We start from the raw sequence: 16,216 nt of genomic DNA, 5'->3' as shown, positions 1-16,216 counted from the left end.
TTGACTAGATAGACCTTTGCTGGCAAACTAATGTTTCTGCTCTTTAATATGCTATCTAGGTTGGTCATAACTTTTCTTCCAAGGAGTAAGTGTCTTTTAATTTCATGGCTGCAGTCACCATCTGCAGTGATTTTGGAGCCCCAAAAGTAAAGTCTGTCACTATTTCCATTGTTTCCCCATCTATTTGCCATGAAGTAATGGAACCAGATGGCATGATCTTAGTTATCTGAACGTTGAGTTTTAAGCCAACTTTTTCACTCTCCTCTTTCACTTTCATCAAGAGGCTCTTTAGTTCCTCTTCACTTTCTGCCATAAGGGTGGTGTCATCTGCATATCTGAGGCTATTGGTATTTCTCCCAGCAATATTGATTCTAGCTTGTGCTTCATCCAGTCCAGCATTTCTCATGATGTATGCTGCATATAAGTTAAATAAGCAAGGTAACAGCTTTGACGTACTGCTTTTCCTATTTGGAACCAGTCTGTTGTCCCATGTCCGTTTCTAACTGTTGCTTCTTGACCTGCATACAGATTTCTCAGGAGGCAGCTCAGGTGGTCTGGTATTCCCATCTCTTGAAGAATTTTCCATAGTTTATTTGTGATCCACACAGTCAAAACCTTTGGTGTAGTCAATAAAGCAGAAGTAGATGTTTTTCTGGAACTCTTGTTTTTTTGATGATCCAGCAGATGTTGGCAATTTGACCTCTGTTTCCTCTGCCTTTTCTAAATCCAACTTGAACTTCTGGAAGTTCATGGTTCATGTACTTTTGAAGCCTGGGTTGCAGAATTTTTAGCATTACTTTACTAGTGTGTGAGATGAGTGCAATTGTGTGGTAGTTTGAGCATTCTTTGGCATTGCCTTTCTTTGGGATTGGAGTGATAACTGACCTTTTCCAGTCCCGTGGCCACTGCTGAGTTTTCCAAATTTGCTGACATATTGACACTTTCACAGCATCATCTTTTAGGATTTGAAATAGCTCAACTGGAATGCCATCACCTCCACTATTTTTGTTCATAATGATGCTTCCTAAGGCCCACTTGACTTTGCATTCCAGGACGTCTGTTTCTAGGTGATTTCAAAGAAACAAGTTAACTTCATGTCTCAAAGAATTAGAGATTGAAGAACAAACTAAGCCCAAAGTTATTGGGAAGAAGTAAATACGATGAAATAAATGAGGAGAGACTAGAAAAGTCAATAACTGTTTTTCGAAAAGATATATAAAATTGACAGTCTTTTAGCTAGAATAAGAAAGAAAGACTCAAAAAATTCAGAAATGAAAGAGGAAACATGACAACTGATACCACAGAAATATTAAGGATCATAAGAAACTACTATTAAAATTATATGCCAACAAAGTAGATAACCTTTAAGATATTGATAAATTTCTAGAAACATACAATCTACAAAGACTAACTCATGAAGAAATAGAAAATCCGAACAAAACAATTACCAGTAAGGAGATTGAATCAGAAATCAAAAACCTCCAAACAAAGAAAAGTCTAGGGGTTTCACTGGTGAATTCAACTAAACATTTAATTAAGAATTAATACCAGTCTTCTCAAACTCTTCAAAAAAACAGAACAGGAGGGAACACTTCCAGACTCATTTTACAATGCCAGCATTGCCCTGATGCAAGCCAGACAAGAGACACTAGCAGTAAAGAAGACAATAGGCCAATATTCCTGATGAATTAGATGCAAAAACTCTCAACAAAGTATTAGCAAACCAAATTCAACAATACATTCAAAGGAAAACACAACATGACTAAGTGAGAATTCATTATGCAACAATGATTTGGTATATGCAAATCAATAAATATGATACACCACATGAACAAAATAAAGACAAAAAAATCATATGATTATCCAAATAGATGCAGAAAAGCATGTAACAAAATTCAATATCCATCTATAATACAAGGTCCCAACATACTGTGTATAGGAGAAATGCTGTTGTTTAGTGCTAAGTCACGTCCAACTCATTTGCAATCCCATGGACTGTTGCCCGCCAGACTCTTCTGTCCATGGGATTTCCTAGGCAAGAATACTGGAGTGGGTTGCCATTTCCTTTTCCAAAGGATCTTCCTGACGCAGGGATTGAATCTGTATCTCCCTGGAGGCAGATACTTTATCAACTGAGCCATGAGGAAAGCCATAGAAGAAATGCACCTCACTATAACAAAGGCCATATATGACAAGCCCACAGCTAAAATCATATTCAATGAAAAGCTGAAAGCTTTTCCTTTATGATCAGAAATAAGATAAGGATACTCATTCTCATCACTTTTATTCAATAAAATGATGGAGGTCCCAGCCAGAGCAATTAGACAAGAAAAAGAAATAAAAAAATTTTGAAACAGAAAGGAATAAGCAACATTATCTCTGCTTGCTGATGATGTGTTATATATAGAAAATCTTTTTTTTAAAATTTTTTTTTATATAGAAAATCTTAAAGACTTCACCAAAATTTGTTGAAATGATAAATGCATTAAGTATAGCTATGGGATATGAAATTAATATACAAAAGCCGGTTGCATTTTGATACATTAATGACAAACTATCAGAAAAAGAAATTAAGAAAACAATCCCACTTACAATAGCAGCAAAAATAATAAAATACTTAGAAGTAAATTTAACCAAGGAGGTGAAAGATCTGTACACTGAAAGTATAAAACATTGATAAAAGAAATTGAAGAAGACATAAGTAAATGGAATGCTATTTGCCTTCATACATTAGAAAACTAATACTGTTAAAATATCCATACTACCCAAAGAAATCTACAGATTCAATACAATTCCTACCAAAATTCTAATGGAATATTTCATAGGTAGGAAAAATAATCCTAAAATTGGTATAAAATCACACACAAAAAATAGCCCCAGTAGAAAAAATCAATCCTGAGAAAGAACAAAGCTGTAGACATCACAGTTCCTTCCCTCAAATTATATTACAAAGCTATGGTACACAAAATAGTATGGTGCTGACATAAAACCAGACACAAAGATCAATGAAACAGAATAGAGAGTCCAGAAATAAACCCATGCACATACAGTCATTTAATTTTTAACAAAGACACCAAGAATATACAATGGGGAAAGGATAGTTTCTTCAATAAATAATTCAAGAAAATTGGATATTCATATGTAAAAAAAGGAAACTGCACCCTTATCTTATACAATAAACAAAAACCAATTCAAAATAAAGATTTGAACAAAGACCTGAAATTATAAAAGTTCTAGAAAAACACATGGGGAGTAAACTCCTTGACATTAATCTTGGTAATAATTTGTTGGATCTGGCAGCAAAAGCAAAAATATACCAGTGGGACTACATAAAACTAAAGAGCTTCAGTACAGAAAAGAAAACCACTAACAAAATGAAAAGGCAGTCTATAGAATGAGTAAAAATGTTTGCAAACCACATATCTAATATGGGGTTAATATCCAAACTATATAAGGAACTCATATAATCAAGAGCAAAAAAAAGCAAATAACCCAATTAAAAAATAGACAAGGACTTGATATTTTTCCAAAGAAGACATAAGAATGGCCAAGCAGAAATGTGATCAACATCAGTAATCACCAGAGAAATATGATTCAAAACCACAAGAAGATATCACCTTATACTTGTTAGGGTATCTATTATCAAGAATGCAACAGATAATAAATGTTGCAAGAATATGGAGAAGTAAATTGATACAGCCACTATGGAAAACAGTAGGGAGTTTCCTCAAGAAATTAAAAATAGAACTACCAATATGATCCAGCAATGTCACTTCTGCATCCAAAGGAAACAAATTTATTACCTCGAAGAAATATCTGTATTCCTGTGTTCACTGCATCTTTATTCACAATAACCATATATGGAAACAACCTGTTTATTAATGGATAAATGAGTAAAGAAACTGTGGTGTGTGTATATATACAATGGAATTCAGCCTTAAGGAGAGAAGACTTTCCATTAGCTATGACATAGATGAAATTTGAGGGCGTTATGCTAAATGAATTAAGCCAGAGAGAGAAAGAAAAATACTGCATGGTACCACTTATATGTGAAATCTTAAAAAAAAAAAATGTTGAACTCAGAAGCAGAGAGTAGAATGGTGGTTTCCATAGGTAGGGGGTGAGGGATATGGGGAGAAGTTGTTAAAAGGACACAAACTTTCTAAGATGAATAAGGTCTGATTGTCTATAATATGGTGAATATAGTTGATAACACCATATTATATAATTGAGATTTGCTAAGAGAATGGAACTTAAGAGTTTTCAACACCACTAACAGCAAAAGGTGAGAACAATAAAAAATAAAGTATTTGAAAAGTATCCCATAAAGACCAAGTGTGGATAGCAGGGTATTATCTAAGGGTGATGCCATGAACACATACCTGGGAAAATGGTATTATCTATTTAATTTTAGTCTAGTCACCCTTTCTAGCCCGCAGCAGGATCAGACCAAATCTGTACTACTCTCAATTTCATCTTATCCTTTAGTGCATTTGGGTAACAGCCTCAGAGGAAAAGCCTCCTCCTCTTCCCCATTTATCTCCTTCACCAGCTAGTCACAGAAATGTCATTACCCGTGATTGGCGAAATGCATTGTACGCCACTACAAACATGAATTTGACAGGCAGGTGTCCTGGGGTGACAGAGGTGGGCAAGTGACCAGACCATGTTGATAATTACCCCGTAATCGAAGGCTTCATTGTAATGAAGACATTGTAATCAGGCACTCTTGCTTTCTCTGTGTAAAATTCATAGATTTATACAGTCATAGAAAATTTAGATTTTGCAATGTCACAACACGAGAATTAGGAGACTGTTACAAGTGTTTTGAAACATAGACAGTTTTCTCTTAAATAAAGAAAAAGGAAATTTAGCTATATCATCAGCTGAATTTTTACAATTAGAATTTTTCAAGGAGCCTGCTAGAAAATTTGGGGGGGATTTTTTAACTTCTCTGGGTTAGGTTTCAAGTATTTCCTTGAGCTGAAAATTATAATTATCATTCTTCTTTTCAGCACATGGTACATAACTAGTTGGGCCACTTACTAATTTATTGCCTTTCAGCTTCAATTTCAGCCTTTGTTCCCTGCTGGGTGACAACATTCGTCCTTTGCAATGGGCACGATGATAAGCTTTGTCAGTAGAGGGCAGAGGAGAGACAGTGAAGGAGGAAGTGACTCCTTGGTTTCATTGGTTTCTTCTTAGTTTTCCTGTATGGCTTCCAGTGGCATATTTGATGGGGACAGCCAGCATGCCCTACTCAACTGTGTACCTGAGGTGTGCAGGCCGTAGGAGAATTTGAGACACTAGCCCTGGCCCAGTGAGCTCTATGCTGAGACTCTACCAAGGTGGACACTGCACTCCAGACCTTCATGCCACCCAGACAATAAGCAGGCTCCTGATGCCTCAACTTGCTCTGTGGACTCAATCCCCATTGTCAGTCAACCTGTACCCCAGAAGGTTGTTTCCCATGGCTCTTGCAGACAATGTGTACATAGTCTCACACAATCTTGTAGGTAAGGAAGGCCCCAATGCCTTAATTCCATCCACATAGCCATCTACCAGTCTTGGCCCATCTGTGCCCTGGACAAGTGTTTCCTGCTTGCCCAGTGATGCTGAACTAGCTTTGGCCTATGCATTCCAGTGAAATTCTTCATTATCCATCAGTTGCAACCATTCCTTTACCAACAAGGTCTGAATGCCAGACTTGGCGAGGATTACCCATCCCCCACCTCTGAGTTTGTTCTTCCCTTGGGCACTCGTGCTCAGCCTAGGACATTGTTCAGTTTTCCTTAACCCTTTGGAGTTACACCCCTGCTGTTGTTCAGTCACTCAGTCGTGTCTGACTCTGTGACCCCACGGACTGCAGCACGCCAGGCTTCCCTGCCCTTCACATCTCCCAGAGCTTGCTCAAACTCATGTCCATTGAGTTGGTGATGCCATTAAACCATCTCATCCTCTGTCGTCCCCTGCTCCTCCTGCCTTCAATCTTTCCCAGCAACAGGGTCCTATCTAATGAGTCAGTTCTTTGCATCAGGGGCCAAAGCATTGGAGCTTGAGCATCAGTCCTTCCAGTGAATATTCAGGATTGATTTCCTTTATGATTGACTGCTTTGACTAGATGGACCTTTGTTGGTAAAGTAATGAAACAGAAGAGTCCAAAATGCAGTACTTGGGTGCAATCTCAAAAATGAAAGAATGATCTCTGTTTGTTTCTAAGGCAAACCATTCAACATCACAGTAATCCAAATCTATGACCCAACCACTGACGCCAAAGAAGTTGAATCTGAACCATTTTATGTAGACCTACAAGACCTTCAAGAACTAACACCAAAAAAAGATGTCCTTTTCATCATAGGGGACTGGAATGCAAAACTAAAAAGTCAAGAGATATCTGGAGTAACAGGAAAGTTTGGCTTTGGAGTACAAAATGAAGCAGGGCAAAGCTAACAGTTTTGCCAAGAGAATACACTGGTCATAGCAAACACCCTCTTCCAATGACACAAGAGATGACTCTGCACATAAACATCATCATATTGTCAATATCAAAATCAGATTGATTATATTCTTTGCAGACAAAGATGGAGAAGCTCTAACAGTCAGCAAAAAAAGGACCAGGAGTTGACTGTGGCTCAGATCATGAACTCCTTATTGCAAAATTCAGACTTAAATTGAAGAAAGTAGGGAAAACCACTAGACCATGCAGGTATGACCTAAATCAAGTCCCTTACGATTATACAGTGGAAGTGACAAATAGATTCCAGGGATTAGATCTGATTGACACAATGCCTGAAGAACTATGGATAGAGGTTCGTGACATTGTACAGGAGGCAGTGATCAAGACCATCACCAAGAAAAAGAAAGGCAAAAAGGCAAAATGATTGTCTGAGGAGGGCTTACAAACAGCTGAGAAAAGAAGAGAAGTAAAAAGCAAAGGAGAAAAGGAAAGATATACCCATCTGAATGCAGAGCTTTAGAGAATAGCAAGGAGAGATAAGAAAGCCTTCTTAAGTGAACAATGCAAAGAAATAGAAGAAAACAACAGAATGGGAACAATAGACTAGAACAGAATAGAATAGAGATCAACAATAGAATAGAGATCTCTTCAAGAAAATTAGAGATACCAAGGGAATAGGTCATGCAAAGATGCATACACTAAAGGACAGAAATGGTATGAACCTAACAGAAGCAGAAGATATTAAGAAGAGGTGGCAAGAATATGTAGAAGAATTATACAAAAAAGATCTTAATGACTCGGATAACCACGGTGGCATGATCACTCACCTAGAGCCAGACATCCTGGAGTGTGAAGTCAAGTAGGCCTTAGGAAGCATCATTACGAACAAAGCTAGTGGAGGTGATAGAATTCCAGCTGAGCTATTTCAAACCCTAAAAGATGATGCTGTGAAAGTGCTGCACTCAATATGTCAGCAAATTTGGAAAGCTCAGCAGTTACCAGAGGACTGGGAAAGGTCAGTTGTCATTCCAGTCCCAAAGAAGGGCATTGCCAAAGAATGTTCAAATTATTACACAACTGCATTCATTTCACATGCTAGCAAAGTTAGCTCAAAATTCTCCAAGCTAGGCTTCAACAATACATGAACCAAGAAGTTCCAGATGTTCAAGCTGGTTTTAGAAAAGGCAGAGGAACCAGAGATCAAATTGCCAACATCTACTGATTCATAGAAAAAAGCAAGAGAATTCCAGAAAAACATCTACTTTTGCTTCATTGACTACACTAAAGCCTTTTGACTGTGTGGATCATAACAAACTGTGGAAAATTCTTCAAGAGATGGGAATACTAGACCACCTTACCTGCCTCCTGAGAAATCTGTATGCAGGTCAAGAAGCAACAGTTAGAACCAGACATGGAACAATGGACTTGTTCCAAATTGGGAGAGGAGTATGTCAGGCTGTATATTGACACCCTGCTTATTTAACTTATATGCAGAGTACATTATATGAAATGCTGGGCTGGATGAAGCACAAGCTGGAATCAAGATTGCTGGGAGAAACATCAATAACCTCAGATATGCAGATGACACCACCCTTATGGCAGAAAGCTAAGAGAAACTAATGAGCTTCTTAATGAAGGTGAAAAAGGAGAGTGTAAAAGCTGACTTAAAACTCAATATTCCCAAAACAAAGATCATGGCATCTTGTCCCATCACTTCATGGCAAATGGATGGGGAAACAATGGAAACAGTGACAGATTATTTTCTTGGGCTGCAAAATCACTGCAGATGGTGACTGCAGCCATGAAATTAAAAGACACTAGATCCTTGGAAGAAAAGTTATGACAAACTCAGACAGCATATTAAAAAACAAGAGACATTACTTTGCCAATGCCCCTGTTACAGGTAACAACTGTATTAAACTTTCCATGTTCAAATTACTGTGTGATTTCTGTCCTCTGTTTAGACTTTGAATGATATAGAATTGGTAAGGAGGTGTGGTACCAGGATACAGATTTACAAAGATTTGATATGCTTTGGGGATTAGGGGTGTTTGTGCCCTTTGGCTTAAGTACTGTCCTGAACTCTTTGCCAACAGGAAATAGGATAATAGTAACCCAAGGTATGCAGGGATATTGTAATAAATCAAACTATCAGCAGTGTTAGATTGTGATGAAGTATGCATTGCAGCAAATGCCTTGAGATCCCAAGGGGTTAGTCCATATAACAATTACAACAGTAATGACAACTTCAAGAACTCTGGTGTGGGGTGGATATTTTTAGGAGCACCTGAGTACACACAAAAGATCATAAGAATCTTATGTCCCTTAGCATTCAACTCAAGTCATAGTTTGAGAAACAGAGTTTCTATGATAGCCTTAAATATTCTGTAATTTCTTGTAGTCTCAGAGTTAATATTGCTTAAAATCAAATACAAAATTTAGTTGCACAGATTGTTGAATTACAATGGCTTTATTCAGAATCTTGTAAGGCTTCATAGGTGAAAGATAGAATATAAATTGTAAAATAATGAGACCCTGAATCTTGGAATGAGGCTATATTGTTTGATTCAGGAAAAAACTGGTACTTTTGACCCCGGGGTTGTCCTGAGTTTTTCTTACCAGTAGGAATAGCTTAATTCCTCAGTGTCTGAGGAAACTAGCTTTACTTTGTGTGAAAAGCCTCTACAAATCTCACTGGGGAAATATGTCTTGTTCTCTTCAAGACACACTATAACCACCCACTGTTGCTAACAGGCCTATGTTGTTTTTGTTCAGTCGCTAAGCCATGTCCGACTCTTTTACAACCCCATGAACTGTAGTCCACCAGGCTCCTCTGTCCATAGGATTTCCCAGGCAAGAATACTGGAGTGGTTTGCCATGCCCACCTGAGGGGATCTTCCCAACCCAGGGATCGAACCTGAGTCTCCTGTATTGGCAGGCAGATTCTTCACCACCAGGGAGACTCACCAGACATATAGCCAGAGTCAAATATCACCAGGCTATAGGGGGCAGGAACTCACTATGACCCAGGAGGAGACAGTTTACTTATCAAAAATAATTTTAAGACTTTCCTAATATGTATTGGGAAATTAAAAGACACTTGCTCCTTGGAAGGAAAGCTATGACAAACCTAGACAGCATATTAAAAAGCAGAGACCCCGTTTTGCCAACAAAGGTCCATGTAGTTGAAGCTATGGTCTTTCCAGTAGTCATGTACAGATGTGAAAGTTTGGACCATAAAGGAGGCTGAGTGCCTAAGAATTAATGCTTTGGAACTGTGGTGCTGGAGATTTTTGAGAGTCCCTTGGACTGCAAGGAGATCAAATGAGTCAATCGCAAACAGAATCAACCCTGAATATTCATTGGAAGGACAGATGATGAAACTGAAGCTCTGATACTTTGGCCACCTGATGTAAAGAGCTGTCACTTTGGAAAAGACCCTGATGCTGGGAAAGGTTGAAGGCAAAAGGAGAAGGGGGTGGCAGAGGATGAGATGGTTAGATCTTAGATGGTTAGCATCACCAACTCAATGGACATGAGTCTGAGCAAACCCTGGGAGTTAGTGGACAGGGTAGCCTGGCGTGCTGCAGTCCATGGAGCTGAAGAGCTGGACATGGCTTAGTGACCGAACAAAACAACAAATGTGCATCAGCAGAAAGCTGTAGAAAACATGTGGAGATGGAGTCTCAGAGTCTTACACCAAATATGACAGAATATAACCCTAGATTGGGATGAATTTTTTTGGATACAGTATATTTACTAGAGATTTTGTGTTTAATGTATTAGTTCATGCAGCTGTAAGGTAGCTCTAAAAGCTAATTAGTTGATAGGCAAAAAATAGGATTTTATGATAAACCTCTAGTTAAAGAAATTGAGATTCCAGAGCTTCCCAGTCATGTTATACATGTTATAGAAGAAAAAACCCAAAGGCTTTGGAGAGAATCCCAACACAGCAGGTTGACTTTGTCATGTGTGATCCGTACCTTACCCCCTCCCAAGTGTCAACCCTGAGAAAGCCCAGAAGGCACTTCCTTCACTAACTAAAGCATTTGGGAATGTATTAGTGGAAGGAGCACTGGAAATGTTCCATGTCTACTCTCTTTGGCGACTATGTACACCTGTATAAATAGGCTCCTGATTTCAATGGGCATAAGGAGGACCCAGAGGAGCAAAGGCCAAAGCAGTTCCTAATCACCAGAAAGAAGGTGGCACATCTACCCTATGGGGCAGCAAAAAATGTCAGAAATCAGAATTTTTTAGCCTGCAGAGATACTTGGCAGAGGATAATTGATAACAATGTTTCTAGAAACAACACTAGATGAGCAGCCTATTAGAGTATTGCTGGATACATCAAAGTGGAAAACGATTTCTCAATGCCAAAAACCTGATCTGTGGACAGACAAAATAGGTGCAGACTGAGAAGATATTTGTGCTCCACATGAATATCCATTATGGTAGACAGGAATCCAAATAACCAGGTGGATAAAATGATATTCTCAGTAGGCATCAGTCAACCTTTAGTCATAGTCACCCAGTGCTTGCTCAGTGGACCAAAGTGGCCAAAGTGACAGGCATGTAAGCTATGCACAGGCCCACAAACAGTGGGTTTTCCTTCACCAAGGAAAGTCACTGCATGACATGGCTCGTGCAGTACCGAGTGTCTAATTTACCGAAAGCAGTTCACATCCCATTCAAAAAAAGACACGAATGGAGGTCCCATCTAAACCTAGTCCCTCAGCTTAGACGTTAAGTGGAGTCAGTTATAGAAAATGCTTCTCTCTCTGAGGTTGAAGCAGTAGAAATTTTTAAGCTCTCTAAGTGATTCTGCTTGGAAACCAAGGTTGAGAAAAACTATGTCAGTAAACTCCACTACAAGCATATAATCCATTTTTTTTTCCTTCTGGCAAAATAAGACTCTTAACAATTGACAATCTCTAATTATTGTTTCGAAGCAAATTTAAGTCAATTTAGAGCAAGATTTAAATTAATACAGAGATTTAAATACATGTTGATAGATTTTACCACTAATTCTGTTATCAATTACTACTCAACTTTGACTTCCCATTCTTAAGCAAATTTTTACTATTTAAAGTCTTTGCAGCTTTGGGGCATTCATAAAACCAACCGACTAACCTGAGAACCCCTTATCTGTGTTTGCTTTGTAATAAACAGGTTGAGCAAAGATTTAAAGCCTAGAGTGGGATACAATGCAGCTGCTGGTGTTGTGAATTTTTGATGACTTCCTCAAGCCAGTGCAAGGTGATTAAGCCACAGAGGCTGCCTGCCTGGGTGTGAATCAAAATTCTGGCCCACTTATATAGGATCATCTCATAGCCTTGTGAGGAGAAGGCAATGGCAACCCACCCCAGTATTCTTGCCTGGAGAATCCCAAGGACAGAGGAGCCTGGTGGGCTGCCGTCTATGGGGTTGCATAGAGTCAGACATGACTGATGTGACTTAGCAGCAGCAGCATAGCCTTGTGACCCTATAGAAAACAGATTAACCTCTTAGCCTTTCAATTTCCTTATCAGTGAAATGGGGCATGCCCTGCAGTGTGAGTCTGGTTCTGTGTGAGGCCCCGTGGACAAGCAGCTGGATGGGATAAATCTGAGCTGCCTCTCTGGACATCCACAGCCTGACTCAACACCTCCCACCCCTCCTATGTACTGGCTTAGAGGCCAGGCTCAGCCCATACTCGTCAGATTTGCTGGGCCAACCTCCATGTCAGCCCTTCCTTGGCTTTGTCCAGCCATCTTCACCATGAAGCAGAGGCCAGGCTGGATCCCTGGCTGAGTGTACAGGGTCTGGCCCTTGCTTGCTGCCCTGGGCCCTCAACTCTGGACCTGTCACTCAGGACCACCATGCCCCATTCTCAGTACTGCAATCTCCTCCACTGGAAACCATTTCCTCTCCAAAATGCCCCCACATCCTTTGAGAACCTTACTCAACCTTGAGGACCTTCTAGAACCTCACTCCCGTCTCTGCAGTCTCTAAGTCAGTAGCACAGCCTTGCCCACCAGAGTGTCACATGCGCATCCCCAGCATTCCCCATGGGTCTGGGTCTCACTGCATCCCCAGACCCACCGTCTGGCCCACCGAAGGGACCAAGAGACTGACAATGGATGGGTGGGTTCAGAGTCGCATCTACACCTGCAAATAACAGTAATAATCTGAAAGATTTGGGGGGGGGCATAATAAATGGAACATTATAGGTAAAAAAGTTTTTTTAAAAAGTACCTGGTACATATAAGTGCTCACTGTTATTAACTCATTAATTCTTAGAGAATTTCTTTTAAACACTGGTACACCTTTAAATCACTCCACTTCCCATCCCCTGTTACTCTGTTAGGAACTGAGTTTTGCACCCTGCTTGTGCCAGCCCTCTAACCACTACTCACACACATAAACACATTAAGGTCAATTCCAATATAGTGAGAATATGCACCTTAAAAACCAAGTTTTATGTTATGTCTCATGGAGGATCAGCTACAGCTTGCGGAGGGCAATCATGAAATGGAGCACAATCTAGAGGGAGGGGCAAGTAAGGGAAGATTTGGACAAGGAGAAAACCCAAAAGGGATGCAGAAAGGCTAAACACTTAGTCTGCTTCAACCTGGGTCCAGTCACCTATGGAAGCTTTCCCTTGAAATAGTAAATAAAAAAGGAAGAAATAATAACCCAAACTGAGTAACCTGTGTCTCACTGATGCTGTAAGCTTTTGGGAAGAAACAAACATTGCAGTCATGGCTAAAGCAAATCTAAGGAAGATACTCCATAGAAAATATGTCTAATCAGGTCGGAGCATTTTATGCTCCAAACTGGTACTATCCACTAGAACTTTTGGGTGCAGACAGAAATGTCTATGATCTGTGTTGTCCTATGTGGTAGCATTAGTCATGCTCTGCTCTTGAGCACTGGAAATATGGCTAATGCAGCTGAGAAAGCAGTTTTAATTGCATTTAATTTCAATTAATTAAGATGCAAATGTGAATAGCTACACATGGATAATGGCTACTGTATTGCAGTTCTAAACCTTGAAAGAAAACTGAAGGAAAAGGCAAACTCTCTATAAAGCTTTAAAGGATGATTCATGTCAGTGTATGACAAAAACAACTACAGTATTGTAAAGTAATTAGCCTCCAACTAATAAAAATAAATGAAAAAAAAAAAAGCTATGAAAGGACTTTCCTGGTGGTCCAGTGGTTAAGAATCTGCCTGTCAATGCAGGGGACATGGATTCAATCCCTGGTCTGGGAAGACTGCACATGCCACAGGGCAATTAAGTCAGTACACCAAGGCTACTGAGCGTGAGGACTGCAACCACTGAAGCCCAAACGTCTAGAGCCTGTGCTCCGGGACAAGGAAAGGCACCCGCGCTGCAACAAGAGTGTCTCTATTTACTGCACCTAAAGAAAGCCCGAGGGGAACAGTGAAGGCTCAGTACAGCCAAAAACATGTGCATAATTTAAAAACTTAAAAAAGGAGTGAAAGTATCAATAACGTTGTGCTTGCCTCCTTCCAAATGGTTGTCTGAGGAGGCCTTACAAATAACTGGGAAAGGAAGAGAAGAGAAAGACAAAGGAGAAAAGGAAAGATATACCCATCTGAATGCAGAGTTCCAAAGAATAGCTAGGAGAGATAAGAAAGCCTTCCACAGCGATCAGTGCAAAGAAATAAAGGAAAACAACAGAACAGGAAAGACTAGAGATCTCTTCAAGAAAATTAAGAGATACCAAGGGAACATTTCATGCAAAGATGGACACAATAAAGGACAGAAATGGTATGGACCTAAGAGAAGCAGAAGATAGTAAGAAGAGGTGGCAAGAATACACAGAATTGTACAAAAAAGATCTTCATGACCCAGATAATCATGATGGTGTGATCACTCAGCTAGAGTCAGACATCTTGGAATGTGAAGTCAAGTGGGCCTTATTTCATCACTATGAACAAAGCTAGTGGAGGTGATGGCATTCTAGTTGAGCTATTTCAAATCCTAAAAGATGATGCTGTGAAAGTGCTGCACTCAATATGTCAGCAAATTTGGAAAACTCAGCAGTGGCCACAGGACTGGAAAAGGTCAGTTTTCATTCCAGTCCCAAAGAAAGGTAATGCCAAAGAACGTTCAAACAACTGCACAATTGCACTCATCTCACACGCTAGCAGACTAATGCTCAAAATTCTCCAACCCAGGTTTCAATACTATGTGAATTGTGAACATTCCTGATGTTCAAGTTGGATTTAGAAAAGGCAGAGGAACCAGATATCAAATTACCACCATCCACTGGATCATAAAAAAAGCAAGAGAGTTCCAAAAAACCATCTACTTCTGCTTTATTGACTATGCCAAAGCCTTTGACTGTGTGGATCACAACAAACTGGAAAATTCTGAAAGAGATGAGAATACCAGACCACCTGAGCTGCCTCCTGAGAAATCAGTATGCAGGTCAGGAAGCAACAGTGAGAATTGGACATGGAACAACAGACTGGCTCCAAATAGGAAAAGAAGTAGGTCAAGGCTATATATTGTCACCCTTCTTATTTAACTTATATGCAGAGTACATCATGTGAAATGCTGGGCTGGATGAAACACAAGCTGGAATTAAGATTGCTAGGAGGAATATCAATAACCTCAGATATGCAGATGACACCACCTTTATGGCAGAAAGTGATAAAGAACTAAAGAGTCTCTTGATGAAAGTGAGAGGAGAGTGAAAAAGTTGGCTTAAAATTCAACATTCAGAAAACTAAGATCATGGCATCTGGTCCCATCACTTTATGGCAAATAGATGGGGAAACAATGGAAACAGTGACAGACTATTTCTTTGGGCTCGAAAATCACTGCAGATGGTGATTGCAGCCATGAAATTAAAAGACACTTGCTTCTTGGAAGAAAAGCTATGACCAACCCAGTGAGCATATTAAAAAGCAGAGATACACACATGAAAAAATGCTCAACATCACTCACAAGCAGAGAAATGCAAATCAAAACCACAATGAGGTACCATCTCATGCTGGTCAGAATGGCTGCTATCAAAAAGTCTATAAACAATAAATGCTGGAGAGGGTGCAGAGAAAAAGGAACCCTCTTACACTGTTGGTGGGAATGCAAACTAGTATAGCCGCTATGGAGAACAGTGTGGAGAGTCCTTAAAAAACTGGGAATAGAACTGCCATATGACCCAGCAATCCCACTTTTGGGTATACACACCAAGGAAACCAGAATTGAAAGAAACATGTGTACCCCAATGTTCATCACAGCAACACAACAGCCAGCACATGGAAGCAACCTAGATGTCCATCGGCAGACAAATGGATAAGAAAGTTGTTTTACATATACACAATGAAATATTACTCAGCTATTAAAAAGAATGCATTTGAATCAGTTCTAATGAGGTGGATGAAACTGGAGCCTATTATACAGAGCGAAGTAAGTCAGAAAGAAAAACACCAATATAGTATATTAATGCATATATATGAAATTTAGAAAGATGGTAATGATGACTGTACATGCAAGACAGCAAGAGACACAGATGTAAGGAATAGACTTTTGGACTCTGTGGGAGAAGGTGAGGGTGGGATGATTTGAGAGAACAGCATTGAAACATGTATATTATCATAAGTGAAATAGATCACCAGTCCATGTGCGATGCATGAGGCAGGGTGCTCAGGGCTGGTGCACTCGGATGACCCTGAGGGATGGGATGGGAAGGGAGGTGGGAGAGGGGTTCAGGATGGGGAACACATGTACACCCGTGGCTG

The sequence above is a fragment of the Cervus elaphus genome, chromosome 29 (genome assembly GCF_910594005.1).
Source record: "Cervus elaphus chromosome 29, mCerEla1.1, whole genome shotgun sequence".
NCBI lineage: Eukaryota > Metazoa > Chordata > Mammalia > Artiodactyla > Cervidae > Cervus > Cervus elaphus.
This window is presented reverse-complemented; position numbering follows the sequence as displayed.